The sequence below is a fragment of the Pinus tabuliformis genome, chromosome X, assembly GCF_031772625.1.
Source record: "Pinus tabuliformis cultivar Carrire ecotype Pingquan chromosome X, CPIR1, whole genome shotgun sequence".
Classification (NCBI taxonomy): Eukaryota; Viridiplantae; Streptophyta; class Pinopsida; order Pinales; family Pinaceae; genus Pinus; species Pinus tabuliformis.
In genome coordinates, this window is record NC_142308.1 from 303,614,768 (window position 1) to 303,636,443 (window position 21,676).

General features: G+C 35.7%; 1 pseudogene; it reads right to left on the bottom strand.

Annotated features, from left to right (window-relative positions):
- Positions 1-21,302, bottom strand: part of LOC149139626 (uncharacterized) — a 35,888-nt pseudogene extending 14,586 nt beyond the window's left edge.
- Positions 21,303-21,676: the final 374 nt, after the last annotated feature.

Here is a 21,676-nt window from a genome sequence, read left to right on the forward strand (position 1 = left end):
TTTTTGTTCTTTTGATTCTTTTAGTGTTTTTTCTTTGCAAAGCTATGTGTTCAACCTTTACTAGCTAGATTCATATGTGTAGGTTTTCTAACACATTTACAATATCACGTGTTTCCATCGCTAGTGCAAAGCACCTAAGAAGTGGTCTTCGAAGAATTATAAACTTTAGCGAGGCATTTTTCGAAGACCTATAAACTTTAGAGAGACATTTTATAGATTCAAGGAATTTTGAAGCAACAGATTACTATCCACAAGTTTGTAAATTTTTAAGTTTCCCAATGGAAACTTATTTAGAAAGGTTTCAGATAGAAACTTATCATTTTACACTCTTTCAAAATGGGCTTTGTATCTCTTTCTATTAAAAATGAAAGCATCATATGCACAAGTGATTGGTTTATTATTTTTTCATCCCTTAAGTTGGATGAGAATCTAATGTACAACATAAAAGATAATAAAAGTAGTGATGGAACAAGTGGGGAGGAAAAACAAAAAATATACACATACTGATGAACTTTTATTGATTAAAATTTCTCACATATGACCATTTATAGAGTGACTCTTAGCTTCCACACATATTACAATGACCCAACATCACATATATAAGGATCTAATTTATTAAATATGGAATCATGCAATATCTAATTTGACTTTCCTAAACTCTGGCTAACTTCTTCATTCAAACTCACACTCAACTTTTAATATTGGACTCAACTTGACTAAACTCATCTCTCCATAAATTACACGCATAAGGGAGTAATTTACTGCTTCCAACGTGTTGACGATGCTTGATCCTGCCAACATACAGGGGATCTCCCCAATATGAAGGCCCCATTAGACTTCACACCATTTGGTGTAGGGGTATCATCCGGAGATATGGCCCGATCACCATTTTCTTAGAGATTTTTCCTTGGCTTGAGTAATTAACATAAGAGAGTAGCACACATGTACTTTTGAATGAGCAAGAAAGTATGTCTTGTGGAATATCCAATTGTAAAATATATCAAGGTTGTTTTACTTAAAAGAACAAAAGTGAGCCTTCAAAAGACAAGTATTAGTACCGATTTAGTGAAAACACATGAACATATACATGAAAGAATTGTTAGACATCAAGTGAAATAGTTCACATAAATGCAACGATCATTATAACTACCACAATACACATTCAATAAGATAAGCACCAAGTCCACCGAAATATTTCAATTTCTTCAATGCACAAGAATGTCATCATAAACCACAAACATCCGAAGAATAGTCTCAAAAGATCCATGATCTATGCATGAAAATATGTTGGCCCAATGGGCTTCAAGTATTAAGAAAAAGTTCCAAGATACATGAGTATAATGGACATCACATGCTCTAAATAGTGGAATGTTAGAGCCACTACTTTCTCTCCAAAGGAACTATCTCTATCTCTCCAATGCCTTGTGAGGAGAAGCAAAGGTTAAAAGTCCTCCCTTTGAGTAATGAGGCCTATTTTATAACTAGAGACATGACTCTTCATATCCTCATGACTCTTGAGCTTCTCATATAACTTTTCAACTTCTAATGACCTTTGGACTTCTAAATGACCCTTGGTCTTCCAAATGAATTTTGAACTTCAACATTAATTTTGGACTCCTTTATGTCTTTTGGAATTTTAGATGTGAACTTTAGACTATTACATGTGGCTCTTTTGTCCATACATGACTCTTGGACTTCCACGTATTTATATTTACAATTATTACATCATTATTTCCACATGATGATGTGGTGACAACATGACATGTCACTAACATTGATGACTTGGATCTTTAGTCATTCGGGCTGACAATGCTATCATTTATGTCTATATGTCTTGATGCAGATTCCTCATTGTTGTTACCATTTACCCTCGAAAGGGTCTTGAGATGTATGGAATCTACAAGGATCCCTTTGGTCATCCAAATATGGTTTTCTTTCACTTGTCACAATCATGTATCCTTTATCTTTGAATTCTTCTTTATGATACTTCCTTTGACAGATCTTCTCATGCCTCCTTACCATGTTATTCTAGTAACACTTGTAAGTAATATCACTCATGGAAAGCAAATATCAGCCTGAAAATTTTCCTATTCTCTCATGTTTCATGCAAACTTTCCCATTGTGAGTTAACAATGCAGTCAGGATAGGAGGGGAAAGCTTATGGGTGCAGGGCACACTATCAACATATAAGGTTTGTGGGTTGAGAATTAAGAGCATGTTGTGTGCTTCACTGGGAAGAGGAGGCTTGATGGAGGGCATAGGGCAAAGTCACAAGGGACTAGGAAGCTTGATGAAGGCTTGTTGATGTGCCATGTGCTCAACTAAGGAGGCCTGAGTCACAAGGAATGTGCATGGTGTAGATTCAAGGCTCAAGGGAGTCTTAATGTTAATTGTTGGTGTGTCATGCGCTCAGCTGGGGGCAAAGGGTGCAGTATCAAGGCTTGAGGAAGGCCTAATGACCTTTGTTGGTGTGTTATGCACTCAACTGGGTGAGAGGCTTCAAGAAGGGTGTAGTTTGGAAGGACAAGGAGAGCTTGTGGCTTGGGGAAGCATTACGTGCCAAAAAGAGGGGAGAAGGCTTAGCCTAAGTGTAGGGAATATCCTAAACAGACAAAGGGGGTCCAACTGAGGCTTGGGAGTGCATTGTGTGCTCTTTCTTTCCTAGTGACAGGGCTTGATAAATTGAAATATATTTAAGTCTAGAGGGTAAAGCATGGGAAAACACAATGAATTGAGAGTAAAATGGATGCAAACATGCCAGTTCATCAGTAAAACTTAGAGAAAAACTAAGAATGAAAATTATACATCGAAATGACTATTCATAAACACTCTCCAAGGGTAACAAACCAAGTATGTGAGATTGTGAACAATTCCAAATTTTGCTTCATAACTTGTTGCTACAATGGTAGCTTCAATCTTCAATTCTTCATCAAACATGGAACTTACCATATTTCCACAATCAGTCCCCGTTGCAAAAAATATACCACAAATTTCATTAACATAATGTTAATCTACCCTATGGTGGGATACCCGAGCATGCATGTGCTCATTAACAATTTCAACTTCACCAAATTCATTAATTGCGACTAGATTCACCAATTCACAGCTCAGTTTACAATCATCATCTACATTTGTCTCATCACAGTGGGATTTACCACCATCTTCACCATCCATGTTATAGTGGACTTCTTTAGAATTTATATCCTCTAACTTCAACTTCTCTCTCTACAATCTTTGTTATGCTTTTTTCATCCATACATATGGATTCTCCAAGCTCTATTGTCTTTTTATAGGCTTGTTCATCTACTCTGAGATTTGTGACTGACTTCTTTATTGATTCTTAAACAGATTGTGACACAACTTGTTGTTGCATGACACTTTCCTTCGTACCAAATTTTGCTTTCAGGATCTTCCATGCATATTCGAAAGATGTAGCTTTTTCTACCTTTCTTAAAAACTTATCATCTAATGTTGCTTTATAAAATCAAATACTAGAGCATTACATACTTCATTATATGGGTTATTGGACTAGTACTCAGTTAATTCTTTATATCGAAGAAAAGTTTGTATTTTGACAATAAAAAAAATCAAAATATTTACGAGTAAACTTTAGCAGTATTACCAAATCCATCCTAATCCATGCATCCTTGAATTTTGTTTCTTTTCTGGTAGATTCCTCAGCTGTAGCTAAAACCTCTATGAACTCTTTAAAATACTTTGGCTCTTCTTGTCGATTTCTTCTTTTAATTTGCTTCATTCTCACTTTACGACCCATGTTCGTTGTCTTTCTTTTGTCATATGACTTCTTTCCTTATTGCATGAGGCTTCCTTCCATATCACCCCCAAAAAGTATGACTTTCAATATATGCCCTCATAAGACACAATCTTCACCCAAAATATTGTCTTGACAAAACAATTTTTTTTACAGACGAACGAACCTTCGCAAAGTTCTAAACTTTCTTTCCAATAAAACCATTATATATATATATATATATACTTTTTAAACGACCTTTCGACCAAAAAAAAAACACTTTAATATCTTCGATTAAAACCTTTATAAAACTTCCTTAAAAACACATAATTTTTGTTTTTTAAATTAAAAGAAAATAGAATAAAATAAAAACTTTTTTTAATCGACTCAACTTCTTAGGAAAGGCATTTCTTTCAATCCCTTTTAATAAACTTTTTGTTAAACACTTTAAACTTGCGCATGGAACATTTTTTTTAATCCTTTGACATCTCCAACTTTTAATAAACCCTTGGGAATAATCTTTTAAACCTTTTCAACTGCCCCACGTGACTTTTAAAATTATATCTCTTAACACTTTAAGAAGACTCCTTTTAAAACATATGAGTAGGTGGCTTTTGGACTTTTCGTGCCATCTCAACCTTTCAAAATTTGCGTTGTGCCCGTGATTCTTGTTGGCATTTCTTGGAGGCCTGTCGCATGTGTCAATGCAACACTCGTGACGGAAGACCAATAATTGTTGGATGTTTGTTAAGTTTTTCTAAAACATCGTACCTTTAATCTTTAATCTTGCCACAGTTGTGCTCTAAGTTTTTTCAAAACATCGCACTTTTCAGCGTTAATGCTGCAACGATTTATTTTTGCGATATTTTGTTTAGAAAATCGAAGGTCTTTTTTTATTGGCTCTTTTTTGGATAGCTCTACAGGGTTCTCGAATTTTGTAACTTGATCTCAGTGTTGATATCAGTTGGAAAGAAAGAGGAGGAAAAACACAAAACAAACTTTTTTTATTAAATTTTCCCACATACATTCATTAATAGATTTGTGGCTTTTGGCTTCTACACACATTATGAATCAACCACGGTATATAAGAACCTAATTTACTAAATATGAAATTATGCACGCTTTAACTTGAGTTCCCTCAACTCCTGCTAACTTGTTCATGCAAACTTACACTCAATTTATAATGTTAGACTTGACTTAAGTAAACTCATCTCTCCATACATTACATGCCTACCGAAGTAATTTACTATTTCCAACATAGTGTATGGTGATTAATATTTGTTAATAAATTGAAAAATCAGTGGCTTTTGAATTGCACTCCTATTGTTTAGGAGTCATGACCAATTTTCTTTGAGAGAAACCATAACCATCGTTGTCAAAGCCAATGTTGTATGCTAACAACCAATAAGTCATTCTTTTTGGTTTGTTGAGGCGTAGCAGCCGACTAAGTGTTTCCATTGTAGGGAATTGGTCGGTTTCTGCCAGTCAATTTGTTCACTAAGCAATAATGAGCCATCATATACACTTGTGAGGCACCATCATGAACCGCCATGAAGATTCAATGTGACTTCTAGAAATACAGAATAACAGTTCTTTTAGATATAACTTGTTTTTTAACGCAGTTTAAGTGCCATATTATTTTAAAGTGGTGTAAGGTTTTTTCTTTCTTTCTTTTTTTTGTTAAATGTGGTGATGAAGGTTCATTTTAAAAGTTTGTTTTTAAAGTATTGGATAAGAAAAATAAAAGAGTTGAATTAAAAGAAAATATTATTTAGTGTAGAAAATGATTTATTTACAAGGACTGCCTTTTTAATGAAAGCATAAATTTTTTTGTGAAGATATTTTTAAAAATGGTTTTCATTATCATATTTAATATATATATATATATATATATATATATATATATGTTTTTTTGTTAAGAAATTGTTTTTTTTTTTTTTAATGGTAATTAAAGAAAATAAGACATGATTTTAGGTGATAGTTTTTTCTAGCTACCATTCCCAGTTTTAATAGAAAAAGATTATGAATTTTCAAATATTAAAATGTATATTTCATTATGCTCTAAGAGTGGGTGGGAACTTGTAGCCTATGGCTATGTAGAGCCAAATGATGAGGTAATTAAATAAGTTTTGACAAACACATAGAAAGATCAACTCATAATCTATAGAAAAAACATGTGATAACACTTTCTACAATCCCAAATGTTGTGGATACAACTTTCTTCCCCATGATCTCAATAGTGAAGACCTCCAAAATAGTGTCGGCCATCCCAGAAACTAGTTATCATGGAATTGCAAAGGTGAAAACAATGAAGTTGGAGATGTTGAACATGAATTTTGAAAATTTGATAATGAAAGAGTAAAAGTACGTGGGCCAATACAGGACCCAAGCTATAAACGTTGTCAATCAACTAATGATGAATAGTGAAGATATTTTAGATCAAAAAATGGTAGAGAAGGTTCTTGTGATCTTGCCTAGGAAATTTGATATGGTGGTCATAGCCATTAAAGAGTTTAAAGACTTATCACTGTTATTAGTAGATGAGCTATTTGGGTCCTTGTTATCCCATGAATTTGAAATAAGAAAACATGAGGAATCTTTGGAAAATGCATTCAAATAATAGGTTTCTATCTCACAAGGAACATGAGGATCAAGATCAAGAGGTATAGGCAAAAACAATAGAAACAACAATTAAAGAGATGATCCCGGAAAAGAAATGAGAGTAGCAGCAGAAGTTTGCGATAAAATAGAAGGTATAACAAATAAAAAAATTAAGTTCTATTAGTGCAACAATATGGGTCATTATTGGCATCAATGCAAAAATGGAAAAAATGATCTTAAAAGGAAATGTGCAAACTATTATTATGAGAGGTGTGAAGAATCATTATTGCTTACGCATAATGTTTCTCAAGGGTTACCTAACGAAATTTGGTTTATTGATGTGGATGCAACATTCATATGACAGGAAACAAAAGGATAATTATAGATTTGGGTTATTTAGTCATATTTTAAAAGTTATGGGAAAGATAACATTTAACATCTTCATCAATCAAGATCAGAAAAGGCAATACCATATGTGTATTATGCTCCAAGTTTGAAACATAATCTGCTTAGCGTTGGCGAACTTATTAAAAAAGGTTATGTTGTAGTATTTAAAGGAGATACTTGCTTCATATATGATAGACCTCCTAGTAAGATGTTGATTTCCAAAGTAAAGATGACCAAAAATAAGATGTATCCTTTTGCGATGAAGTACGATAGACATGATTACTCATTTTCTCAAAAAACAATATGCTTGGATGATATTTGGTTATGGAACTTCATGTTTGGTCATCTATGTTTTGGTGGCCTTGGACTATTGCAACAATAGAAATGGTTGAGGGGTTGCATCCCATTCAAGAGCCAACTAGTTCATATGATAGTTGGATTTTATCAAAGAAACACAAAGAAAATTTTCCTAGGGGAGTGTCTTATAGGGAAAAGGAACCTTTGTAGTTGGTTCTACAAATATATGTGGTCCAATGTAGATGTGGTCAATTAGAGGAAGTTACTACTTTGTAAATTTCATAGATGATTACAACAAAAAGAATTGGGTGTCTTTTCTCACAAATGTGTCTAAAAAATTAGACTTTTTTTAGAATTTAAGGAAATGGCAGAGAAGCAACATGATCATCATATCAAAGTTTTATGATAAAACAGAGGAGATGAGTGTGATTCAAATAGTTTATATAATTTTTTGGGATGAAGAGACAAGAAACAACTTACAATAAGATACATATTGCAAAAATTTGATGTAGCTAAAAGAAAGAATAAAACCATGATGAATATGGATAGAATCATGTTGAAGGAAACACATATATTAATGAGTTTTGGGAGGAAGTAGTAGTTCACTTAATTGAATTTTAAATTGATCTCTCTTTAAAAGTTCAAAGAAAAAAGTTCTACAAGAAGCATGGACATGTATAAGTTGCAATGTGGCACACTTTAAGACACTTTGCTATGCGGCATATGCTCATGTTCCTAAGGAGTGGAGAATAAATCTAGATGAGAAAATTGAGAAGTGTATTTTTATTGGGTATATTGATCATTCCAAGGCATACAAGTCGTACAATATAAAAAAAAATAATTTGATAGTTAGCGGAGATGTTGAATTTAAAGCAAATGAAGCATGAGATGGAAGCATCAATAAATCTATAATAATTGAAGCAACAATACCTCAAGTAGAAGATGATGTAGGGGAATAGGTTGTAGAAGAAGATTCACAAAGTCATTCATCAATTCAAAATACTCCAAAAATAACTCCAAGGAATTCTATGTAAGGTGAGCCATCTTGTCCAATGACTTCCTCTGTTGATACTGCTCAATAATGTAGTAAATTTGATTCCTTGAGACCTAAAAAAACTAGAAGTTTGAAAGAGGTCTATGAAGACTTAGATCTAAATTCAAAATTTTCATTATTTACTTGTCAACCATCATGTTTTGAAGATGAAATGAAAGATGAAAATTGGGTCAAATAAATGGACGAGGAGATGAATTCTATAGAGAAAAATGATACATGGTAGAATTACCAAAAGATAAATGTTGAATAGGTGTTAAATGGGTTTACAAAACAAAACTGAATAACAAGGGAGAAATAGAAAAGTACAAGGCTAGATTGGTAACAATAGGGTTTTCACAATGGCCCGAAGTGGATTATGGTGAGGCCTTTGCACCAGTATCAGTGTTAGATATAGTTAGAGCTATCTCAACCATAATAACATATAATAGATGGAAATTTTACTAGATGGATGCAAATTCAACATTCTTGAATGAAATTTTAGAAGAAGTATATGTGCATCAACCACTAGGATATGAAATAAAAGGTCATGAAAATAAAGTCTATAGGTTGAAGAAAACTCTTTATGGACTTAAGCAAGCTCCTAGAGCTTTGCATAACGAGATTGAGTTGTATCTAATTAGTAGTGGATTTAGTAGAAGAAACAATGCATTTACATAGTATACAAAGGAAAATGAGCAAGGACAAATTTTAATTGTTTATATATATGTTGATGATATGATACTCAAAGGGAATCAATCAATGGATGAGTTTAAATAAGTTATGCAGAAATAGTTTTAAATGAATGATTTGGGGTTGATGGTATTTTTTCTTGGTATTGAGGTTACTTAATGATTTAAGTATTTTTATGTTTCAAGAAAGGTATTCCATGGATGTGTTAAATATGATGAATTTTAAATAAACACAAACTCTAACTCTATTTTAGAGATTGGTTGGTAGTCTTATGTATCTTACTACAACTAGATCAGACATTATGCATGTAGTTAGGTTGATTTCTAGGTTCATGGAATCTGCAAAAGACTCACACAGGAAAACAGGAAAAATAATTTTGAGTTATATTGTTGGAACAATAATATATGTCATATCATACTTCAACATGAATGGCTATATTTTAGTTGGATACACTGAAAATGACTTTGCAAGTATCATGGATGATAGGAAGAGTACTTTAAGATACATTTTCCATACTGGTTCAAGTGTAATTTCATGATAATCTAAGAAGAAATCCATTATGAATATCTCATCAGTGGAAATAGAGTATGTAGTAACAACAACAAAAAACACTTGCTAAGTAGTTTAGTTATGTAAATTATTGGGTGATCTACAACAAAAGCAAGAGGGATGAACTACAGTGTATTGTGACAACAAGTGAGTAGTAGCCTTTTCAAAGAACCATGTTTTTAATTAGAAAAAAAAGCATATTGATAGAAATTATCAGTTCATTAGAAAATTTGTAAAAAATGGAGAAATGCACTTGAAATGTTGTAAATCAAAAGAACAATTGACTGACATATTCACAAAGGCATTTACCAGGGATACATTTAATTTTCATAAAGAAAATTTATGTTTTGTAAGCCTAGCTGAGTCTTAAACCAACATTAGTTAATGGTCGTAATTAATGGGTAGTGTTGTTGATAATAACTCCTAGTTACATTCAATGAGCATGCAATTTTAAGAATTTTACATACATTCTAAATTTAGGAACTGTCAGTAATGCTACAATTCTAATTTAGGGAGTCTCGGTCATGCATGTGTGAGCTAATATTAACATATCTATTTTTGCAGCAGTTTTGAATCTTATTATCATGTAGCTTCAAGAAATTGAATCAATGCATTTTATTGTAGCAGCTCATGTTAGATTGTGTTATTTTGTTGTGTCTTTCTCTTTCTATATATCATATTACCTTATTTCCATTATCAAATCTTCTCAAAACACTAGTACAATTTTTTTCTTCTACTATTATCTAAAAAAAAATCATAGGAAATCTTCTTGTGTTCACATATACTTTGTAGAAATTATGGTGTAGATTTTCAAATGTTGATGAAATTTTAATCAAAATCAGAAGACACAAACCTACTCTACTTCTCTGTGGAATTCAATTCACAATTTAGAACATCAGTAATAAAACTAAAATGAGAAATAACACACATGCACACAACATTTTTCTAGGGGAATGAAATATTCTAAAAACTCTTATGGCTTTTTGCATTAATTTGATGAATAAAGATGTATTATAATTTCTTTGATCAACTGAGCACAACCCGCAATTGAATGACCTAAATCTCTACCTACTGAGAAGCTCTGACCCAGACTTAGTCAATTTATACCTATGTTGAGCCCCTATTTCCTTGAACAATTCCTTGAGAAATTAGGCCCCTATTATTTAGCAAAAGTCCTCAAATTGATTGTGCAATTCCCAAAGTTGATCATCTGAGTTCATGCAACACATGTACACTCAAGACTAGTCTACAACTAATGTTACATTTCCTTGGAATCTCCACCACAGCTGGGGAACTTGAATTCTCTGCATGAATTAGCTATTTTGGTCTAATTGATTAGTTATCTAGGTGATCATTCAGTTATACGGAAGTCGCACTGAGTTAGATTGAAGGCTCACTACACAACTGACCTTCCACTAGTTCCTCCAACAATTGAAACTAGTTTAATTGAAAGCAACTTGAAATAAATGACCTTGATTGCTACAAATTAGCAATCACACATGCTTAACTAAACTCTAACTCCTCCAACTCAAATTTACTGAGTAAAATGGGTGACACAATCCATGTCACACAAGCTAATTACATCTAAGTTGTCCACTGATATGGAAATTTTATTTTTCTCATTTTAATCAAGGAAAAATCAAATTGAGAATTTCTTGTTGAATTTTTCGACGCTCCCTCTTAGCAAGAAAGGGATTATCAACCACCCCTATCCTGCACCTATGGATCTTGAAATTCCCTCTTGACAAGGCTTTTGTCAAAATGTCAGCATCATGTTACACAGTTATAATGTATTTTAGCAAAATTATCCTCCAGACACAATCCCACAAATGGTCATACCGGATAACTATATGCTTGGATTGATCATGAAATGTATGATTCTTAGAGAGCTTGATGCAACTATGTGTCATATCTCCCATTTTGAAAAGAAAAAAAACATCACAACATTTTTTATTTTATTTTTTTGTTTGAGCCTAACTTACTCCATTCAACATTATCATTCAGGTCTATATGAGCTTATCTCTAGTAGCAATTCCATTACTGTCAATATAACACACATCCTCTTCTAACATTTCTCAGATCATCCTATGCTTGACCTATATGTTTTATGGACGTGAAGGTGGATGCCACATTATATGTTTGGGTGTTGGTTTCTTAAATATTTTTAATGTTTCTATAATGTCCTAACATTTACCTTGGTTCCTTGTGTGTGTACACAAATCCTTGTTAGCGCTTGAACATTGATGAGTGGATATATTTTTTGTGGTTTGGTCACAACTCAATATATATTATACATGTAAACTATAATTTTTTGCATCCCTTCAAATGTTATTCACCCCTACCCAGGACCACATTGACCAAACACATGAGGAAAACGTTCTAAAGGTTAAGTTTAATGGTATTATGTGTGTCTAAACCTCAGCATGGTCGTATGGTTTAACCCAAAGCAACTTGCGCCTATTTTTCATTAATGGATCTCTTTTGTCCTGCCTGGAGTTACTTATCATGCCAGTCTTGTCCTGCCACCTCACCCTCTTCACATGATGAGATGGGGGTGTCCATGTGACTCGCTCAGGGTTTCTTGGTATGTGTTTAATGATGGTGATGAAACTTTGAGTAATCAACAATTGGATCTATGTTTGCAAACCATAAACATATTTTTCCCTAACCTCACTTGCATTTCCTCACAATTGCCGCTACGCGTAGGGTTTAGTGGTTCACGGAGTTTCTTTGGCTTGGTTTCTGAGAGAGAACTAGTCATGTAACCTTTCTATATTATCATGTTATGTCGACAGGTAAGACGATGACCACATCTTGCCTTCCTTGTCGTTAATATGTAACTTTTCCTTGGTCCCCGAATTTCATATACCCACGCGTCTCTACAATTTCACAAGACTTAACTATAGAACTATTTGCTACTCTCCCATATTACAGAGTAATCTAAAATTTGGTGTCCCTAGTGCAGGTGCGATAACTCCTAAGGAGGTTTTCCTCTATTGTGACCTAGTTTGGGTGCAACGAGCAACTTCGAGTAATTCCCTTACCCTGCCATGCTCTAGTTTCTTTTAAGTTTATTATGGATTTCTTTGTTTTTCAAGTAACATACTGTTTTCTCCATGCATAGGGGTGACAGTTCGAAATTTTACTATGGTCAGCAAGGTTCCAAAATTATCAAGCATCCTCTTGTAATGTCCTTTCCCTGGATTTCTCGCATTCTGCATGGATTTTGCGTTTAGCGACCCGATGTAATCAATTCTTTCTTTTTGTTGGTTTTTTGGTTCCATTAATGAATTTCACTTTGGAATGAATGTTTTATATTTACTCTCTCTGTCATGCTCTATTACCGCTTGGCACAAGTGAGAGGGCTTAATCTCTACTTCCCCTCTTACTCAACAGGTAAATCTTGTCTCTTAATCTTTGTTTATTTCCCTCAATGGTTGCTCAATTCACAAACGATTTCATTTCCAATCTTTGGTCTATGCTCTTTTTTTTCATGGTTGTAGGTATATAAAGACTCTTTCGATTATGGTTCGACTTCACTGCTCGCAGATTCATTATTCTTTTGACTGGTTACCATGTTGTGTTAATCTCTAGGTTGATTGAACTCTTCTACTTCGATGGGACTTCGGTACTAGAATACCTGTGATATTTCCTTATTTTCGAATGTCACACTCATGCACAATGCTAGGTCTCCTTTCTAGGAACATTGTTCCTTGGGTGGCTTCATAGAGAATCAAGATACCTCTACTCAACTAGTATTTAAATGGAAATGCCTTTCTCTTAACTGTCAATGTAACTTTTATGGTTTCATACTAAGTTCAACAGACTTTATTCTCTCGAGAATTTTTGTGTTTAAGTGTATATACCTCTGGGTATTTGCGGTATTCATGATATGAGATTGTCATATACTTGCTATCTATGTATATTTCACTTGTTTAATAGAAATGGATTTTACCAGGTTTCGATTTTCCTACAACTGTGTTATGGTTATGAATTCTAGAATAAAATGGGTTTGTCATTGTTTTGTTTGGCCACCATGTAAATTCTTTTCTTATTCCCTAGCTACTTTTGATATTACCTTGTACATTGAATTTTGTTTTACATATAATATAATTGGATGAATGAGTAGTCTTTCTGTTGTTTGTTACCCCTGTATCGATTTCACCGGCACGGTGTCATTCTTTGTATAATAATTTTGGGTGTGTTCTATTGTAACCATATTTAGTTAAATTATTCCTTGTAATCTACAACTTATGGTTACATTGTGCATACACTTCCTGACATGCACATTGGACACTTAGAGTTTTTATTGGAGCACTTTGGCAATGGAATAAGAAAGGCAAAGAAGCCAAGAGGAAGTAAGGATCAAGTAGTGAAAGGCAAGATCAAGCAGCTACAACATGCTTCATTGCAAATATTGACTTGCATGTGTATTTTTCTTCCTATGTTTGGCATGCATGGAATTTCATGTGGTTCTTTTCTATCATGGCATGGGTTTTTCCAGGTGGGATAGTGATTTTCATCCTACCCTTACCATTTCCTGATAACCATGGTGTGATGGAGTTCTCATGTTGGGTTGAGATGGATTTCCACATGGATGCAAAGCTGAGTGAGGTGGATCTTTGAAATGATAGAACACATGACCTAGTAATCCCAGACTATGGGTTGCGGTAAAGCCGGATTTTGTGTTGCCTCAGATGGCCTAGGAATCCTTTCCAATGAATGGTAGGATATACGGTAAATCCTAGAGGTGGTTTTCTCTCTGTTAGGCATAGTAATCTCGGGTTTGGGATATGTCGTAAAGCCTAGAGAGTGTGTCTTAGTTTAGGACCTAGTGATCCAGGTTTGGATTGCGGTAAGTCTTGAGAGACTAGGAGACATGAAAATTCCTCACAATGTAGGTGGAGAAATCCAGTTGCATCCATGCTTGTTTGCCTAGTGATCGAGTGGAGATCACAATAACATTGGTTATGATGTGTTCATTATGTTGGCCTAGTGATCTGGGATGGATTACAATAAAGCTTGGTTTCTATTGACGACGGTGAGGTGGTTTAGCCTCGATATGCCCTTGTTGAATTCTTTTGATTTGAGTCACACACTCATGCTTGGAATATGGCATGGGGGTGAATGGTTGAAGAGATATTTGTCTCAGCCATTCTATGGTCGGGTGGAACGTAGTAGTCCCATATTTGCTTGGTTCATTGCATTGATTAATGAGAAATTCATTCCCTTGATTTTCATCTGAAAATGTACTGATGTATAAATGGATTTTGATGGATAATATGTTTATGGTATTTTTGTTACTATTATGTTGCTGATATGCACATTTTGTGATGAAAACTATGTATGGTTCTAAGATTGTTTCAACTTGTAATTGAATGGATATGGCATCTATGACCTAATAAGTGATATGGCAACAAATATCATGAGCGAAAAATGGTTCATAGTGATTCTCAGATAAGTACAAGATCCCTACACTTAATTCTGTTGTTTACACTTGTAGGCTACATGTTGACAATATGTTTCATGAAATTCTTGTCATGGCTAATAGGGGTCTATTTAAGGTCATGACCAAAATTATTTATTTTGCATCATTGTTTATTTGTACTTTACTTTATTATGAGCTTTCATTCCATTCTAGGCAGTGGCCTGGTCTCTGGGCTAGAAAAAGTGGCTTAAATGTTGGGCTCGCTAGCACAAAACTGGGAAGTTTGGTCTACAATTGCTAGTAGGAAAGACTATGAGAGTGACTTTAGGTCTCTGGTTGCCCTCTTGCCCATAGCATGAGATCGACTATGGCCTAAGAGGTCAAGAACAACAATGGACCCAAAGATAGGTTGTCTGAGTGGCTAACTTATCTTCTGAGGGTTTTGTTGATGATGTTGGATGATTGTGTGTGATGTTTCATCGATTCCACTTCCTTAAGGTCACCTAGGAGGTTGAATTTGATCATAGTAGCCTCTCATATCATGTTTACCCTGGTTGGCATGGTTACTTGGGTGGATGCGGGAGGAGGGTGTTACAGAGTGGTATCAGAGCATGGTTCAACTCTTGGACTAGATGGGTTGAATGTGTTGGTCATGCATGCATGTTAGTTGCATGTGTGTCTCTTACACTTATATACTTGTTGCATTTTCTTGTTGATGGATTAGGGTTGTATTATGGTTATCATGGAAAATTTGATGTTGATTTCGAGAAGAGTATTTGACATGAGTATGTGACTGACTGTATATGGCTATTTGTCGCTTACATGTTGATTTTATGTCGCTTACTAACATCATTGTATGTTAGGTTACATCCTTGAGTATTTTGATTACATGTATTAGTCTTATAGGTTTATTACAAGGCTTGATCGATTATGCTCAAGTACATGCATTTATGCATAGTTGTAGTTGATTTGGCATTGCTTATGGATGTTGTGAGTTGCATGTAGCAATGTGCATAATGGAGTAATCGTTGTTGTCATGCATGAGGTCATAGCATACATTGTTGATATGGCTGTGCATTGATGACTAGACCCTAGTTAGAGTGGTGTTTATATGTTGATACATTCATTTGCATATGTCTATATGCTGCTATATTTATGTTATACATGTATCACACCGATTTGGTGATCTTGCAGACAAGGTATCCTCCTTGAGCTATACTAAGGTACATTGATTTATTGTGATTTTGTTTATCTGACATATTATGCATTGCAAAAATAAATATCAAATGGCTAGCAAGGCAGTAGACTACATAGAGTCTCCATATGCATGATATGAGTAGTGTGGTGTGGCGTATACTTCTGATTTGGCTGATACATGGAGAAGTTTGAAGGAAGAGATAAGGATTTCTAAGATAGATAGTGACCGGATCATACAAGCACAAGAGAAGAAGACAGAGGTGAATGATATGCTTCTTCAAAGTTGGTAAAACTTGCAGCGACAAGGGCCACTTTGGATCATCCGTGCACATGAGAATGGGACTAATGGAGCATATGGTAGTAGATGTCCTGGTAGACACAGGTCAGATAGATCTGATATCGTGAGAGATGGTACGCTGTTGGACACTCCGGATAGGAGGGGTGGTGAGTACACATATTATTCTAGTTCTAGATATGATAGACATAATGATCTTCTTCGCTTTCATCCTTATAGGAGGAATGGTAGGGGATGCTTTCTAGATGAATTCAAGAAAGAAAAACCACCTACTTTCGATGGATATATGAGGAAGCCAAAAGATGTAGAGGCTTGGATATTTGGGATGAACAAATTATTTGAGTTGCATAATTACACAGATAACATGAAGGCTAGAATAAATATCTTTAGCTTGAAAGGTAATTTAGACAATTGTTGGGAATATGTTAAATAGGTTAGAGATATCAAGACAGACAACTTGAGCTGACAAGAATTCAAGATGATTTTTAGGAATAAGTACTTTTCATAAAGGTACTATGATAGTAAGGAAAAATAATTATATGAGGTAAAGATGGCATCAATGACAAATGAAGAGTAGACGACCAATTTTCTGGAGCTATTGCGGTATGCACCATATCTCACTGATGAGAAGGCAAAAGTTCAACATTTTTTTAATGCTTTTCCGTTAGAATTTAAAGATCAGATTGAGTATGATGAGCCTCGGTCAATTGAGGAAGTTATTGGGAAAATGAAGCATTCCTATGAGCAATCAAAGCGTAAGAATGAATCTCATCCTAGATGGAAAGGAAAGGACAAAGGTAAAGGTAAATGACAGCCTAAGGGGACAAGGCCTCAGCATGCCGATGAGAAAGAGAATGTGGCACCACAAAATATATTTAACGCAACTAGATAGAGACATGAGCCGCAGCGGCACCATAGAGGTGTTGGTATTGATCGGTTGGAGTGTTGGACATGTGGCAAGGAGCACCTTAAGAGATATTATCCATAGAACCAGGATGGTAGGCCTCAGATATACAGTGCACATGAGGCGTAGATGATTGGGGATGTTGGTTAGAGTATTCCACGTATCTATGCAACAGTGGACATCAAGTAGGCATAACACCAGGAATCTATCATTGAGATGTATGGTAAGCTTTGTGATCAAGTTATTTCTATTTTGATTGAACCTCGATCTAATTATAACTATGTTAGTCCCAACTTGGTGGATAAGTGTGGTTTGAATAAGGAATTTCATGCAGAGTCTTGGTTAGTGCGGTTGGCTATAGGTACAAAGAAGCGAGTGCATCATTAGGTAAGAGCTTATGCATTTTATTTAAATGGTATGCCTACAACACATTAGAATGTGTTACTGTTTGGATTAGACAATATGTTGTTGCGCATGGATTGGTTATATGTACATAGAACCAAGGTTGATTTCTATGACAAAATTATTGAGAGTGTTGATGACAATGGAGAACTAAGAGTCTTACAAGGTAAGAAGAAAGCCACATCAGTTAGGATGGTGACAGTTATGCAAGAAAAGTGTAGCCCTGGGAAAGGGTGCAAGCTATTTGTAGTACACATTTCTAGTGATAAGGGTAAGGAGGTTGAGGATGCAAATGTGTTGAGTAGATATCCAATGTTGCAGTAGTTTCAGGATGTATTCACTGAGGACGTTATAGAGTTTCCACCTCACAGGGTGGTAGATTTTTCGATTGAGTTAGTGCCATGGGCAGCTCCAATAGTGAAAGTACCTTACAAGATGAGCATACCTAAGTTGGTTGAGTTAAAGTTAAAGTTAAAGGAAATGTTGGAAAAGGGATACATTAGGCCCAGTGTATCAGCTTGGGGCGCACCGGTCTTGTTTGTGAGGAAGAAAGATGGTACTTTGAGATTATGCATTGCCTACAACTTGTTGAACAAAGTGACTATCAAGAACGGGTACCCTTTGTTGAGGATTGATGACTTGTTTTATTAGTTGAAGGGAGAAGATGTGTTCTGGAATATTGACTTGAGATCCGGACACCATCATGTACACATCAAAGAGGAGGACATTTACAAGGTTGCGTTCAAGACTAGATACACTTATTATGAGTTTTTTGTTGTTCCATTTGGCTTAACTAATTCTCTAGCTACATTCATGTGTTTGATGAATAGTGTGTTGCGTCCATATTTGGATAAGTTTGTTATTGTGTTCATTAATGATATATTGGTATATTCTAAAAATGTGGAAGAGCATGTCGAGCATTTAGCAACAATATTGAGATTGTTAAAGGAGCATCAGTTGTATGCTAAGCTCAACAAGTGTAGTTTGTTTTAGACTAAGATACATTACTTGGGGCACGTGATCTCCACGAGGGAAGTGTAGTAGATCTAGAGCAGATAAGGGCCATAATGGAGTGGGTAGCTCCTAAGATTGTGGATGAGGTGAGATCTTTCATGGGTTAGGCATGATATTAGAGGAGGTTCATTGGGAACTTCTCACAAAATTCTTGTCCCATTACATCCTTGTAGAGGAAAGGTACGAAGTTTGAATGGACTGAGGAGTGTGAAGCTAGCTTTGAGAAGCTTAAGGAGTTGTCTACACATGCATCAATACTACAGATTGCAGATATGGACAAATATTTTGTGGTATGCACAGATTCTTGCAAGAGAGGGCTTGGTGGATTCCTTATGCAGGATGGATAGGCGGTATGCTATGAGTCCTGCAAACAAAATGATCACGAGCAGAACTGCCCGACACATGATCTTGAATTAGTAGAGATTATACATGCATTGAATATGTGGATGCACTATCTTCTTTGTAGGTGGTTTGTGGTTATGAGTGATCTCATTGGGCTGAGGTATTTGTTTGAACAACCAAATCTAAATGCTAGGTAGGCTAGATGGTTGGCCACGATCAACGAGTTTGATTTTTAGATCCGATACATCAAAGGTAAGGAAGACAGGGTGTCATATGCTCTCAGTAGATGGGTATAGGTACATCACTTAGTAGTTATGAGCTCCCATGGGATGGACTTACATGATAAGATCTTGCAGGCAAGACAACAGGATATCAGGTATATGGAGATTGTGCAAGGTTTTACCAAGGTGATAGTACAGGTACAGGTCATGGTACAGGTATAGGTATAGGTGCAGGTACAGGTGGCAGTATAGGTACAGGTGTAGGTGCACATGGCATGGAGTATCGTCTTACAACAGATGGAATGGACAGGTTCCAAGATAGGATATATGTACCAGATAACAATGAGCTCAAGAAGGTGATCTTGAGAGAGTTTCATGCAAAACTATATTCAGGTCACCCAGGTTATTAGAGGACACTCACAGTGGTAAAGAGATATTGCTATTGGTCGAACTTGAAGAGGGATGTAGAAAAGTTTGTGGCTAGATGTTTTGATTGTTAGCAAGTGAAGGAAAAGTGTAAAAATCCAAGTGCATTGATACAACTAATTGTGATTCCATAATGGAAATGGGAGGTCATTTCCGTGGGAGGTCATTTTAAGCTCTATATACAACTTGTGGGTGTTCCTGCAGCCAATCCAGGGATGTTCCCCTATATGCACAGACGTGTCAGATTTTATTCTCCAAGTAAGGCCTGCTCTGATGATGGCCAGAGATTTTAGCTCTACCATCCATATGACTGATATCCCCGTGTTGCTTTATTGTGGCTGTCTTAGCCAATCTATCAGATTGAGAGGTGCAATATATTTTGAGATGGCCACCTTACTCCACAAGTTGTTCGTGGTGATTATTTTCCAACCAAGTTTTGCTGCTAGCGCTGAGGAGAAGTCTTCCAACTTCTTGATGTCCCATCCTCCCCATTTCTTTGGTAGGGTAAGCACTTCCCATTTGACCCAGGAAAAAATTCTCCTTGACTATTTACCCTTCCAAAGAAACCTGCAACATAGGTTTTGTATTCTAGAGAGGATGCCCCTGGGAATCCAAAATAAAGACATCTAGTACACCAGAGTGGCCTCTAGTACTTCTTTTATGAGAACTAATCTGCTTGCCCTGGATAGGTACTTATGATACCATGTGTTGAGCCTTTTTTCCAATTTGGATATAAGCCATGTCCAGTCTGCTATTTTATATCCCAGGGGCTTTAGCTTGTATCCCAAATATCTAAGACCATCCTCCATTTGCAGAAGGGTAAAGTGGAATCTTTGAACAGAAAATTGAATCTCATAGGGAGAGCATCCGGGAGTTGACATCGTGGACTTGTTGTAGTTGACTACCATGCCAGTGGTAGTTTGAAACAAAGAGAAGGTATTCTTCATTATAGTCAGGTCCCTTTGCCTCCATTGAGGAATATCAACACATCATCGACAAATAATAAGTGAGTAAGGATGCATCTATTAGTGATTTTGATTCCTTGGAGCCTTCCCCTGTTATGTTATTCTTTAATGAGTCTGCTAAGCCCTTCCAGGATGAGAAGGAAAAGCAGTGGAGATAGAGGGCATCCATGTCTAAGACCTATTTCTGGGTGAAAGAAAGGCGATGCCGCTCCATTAACTAGAACACTGAAGGATATATTATTAATAAAACACATGATCCATTTAATAAACTCATATGAGAAACCAAGGTGAGTTAGCAACATTCTTATATACAACCAACTTACTCTGTCGAAAGATTTTGAAAGATCTACCTTTAAGATCATACCTTTTATTTTCTTAGATTGTAGAGAGTGGAGAGCCTCGTGTGCAGTTCCAACTGCCTCATGGATATGTCTGTCTTGCAAGAAAGAAAATTGCTCTAGTGAGATATGGGTGGATAGGATGGAGCAGAGGTGATTAACTATGATTTTGGAAATGATTTTATAGATAAGTTTGCACATGGATATGGGCCGGAAATCATAATAAGAGGTCAGGTTATTGGATTTGGGAATGAGGGAAATGAAAGTGGTATTGAAAGCTTCATACATCTTCCCATTGATCCTACAATCCTCAACGACTTTGAGGAGGTCTGCTCCAAGTGTCTCAAAGAAAGCCAAGTAGAACTCCACTGACCATCCATCTGGCCTTGGGCTCTTGTCTCGCTTGAACCATTTAAGAGTGGCTTCAAGTTCCCCTAGAGTGACTTCCTTATTCAGTTCCATGGCAGTCTCCTGATCCAAAAATCAGGGAAATAGTTGTGCCACTCGAATGATTTCAGCAAGGGTGGCATTTGGAGGAGCCCTGTATATCTGCGTAAAATGAGATGTGGCTAAGGATGCTAGGTATGGAAAGGTGTTTACTATATTCCCTTCCTCATTCGTGAGCTTCCATATGGAGTTGATTTCTTTTCGGCCGTTTCCAAATTTGTCATAAAATTTCGTGTTATCATCTCCCTCGAGCAGCTAGATTTCCTTGCTTCGCAATCTCCAAGATTCTTCTCTATCCTTTAGAATTTTGCATCTCTTAGAATATAATAATGTGAGCTTTTCCTTTTGTTCGATCGAGGTGAAGACCCCTCCTTGATTGTTTTCGAATT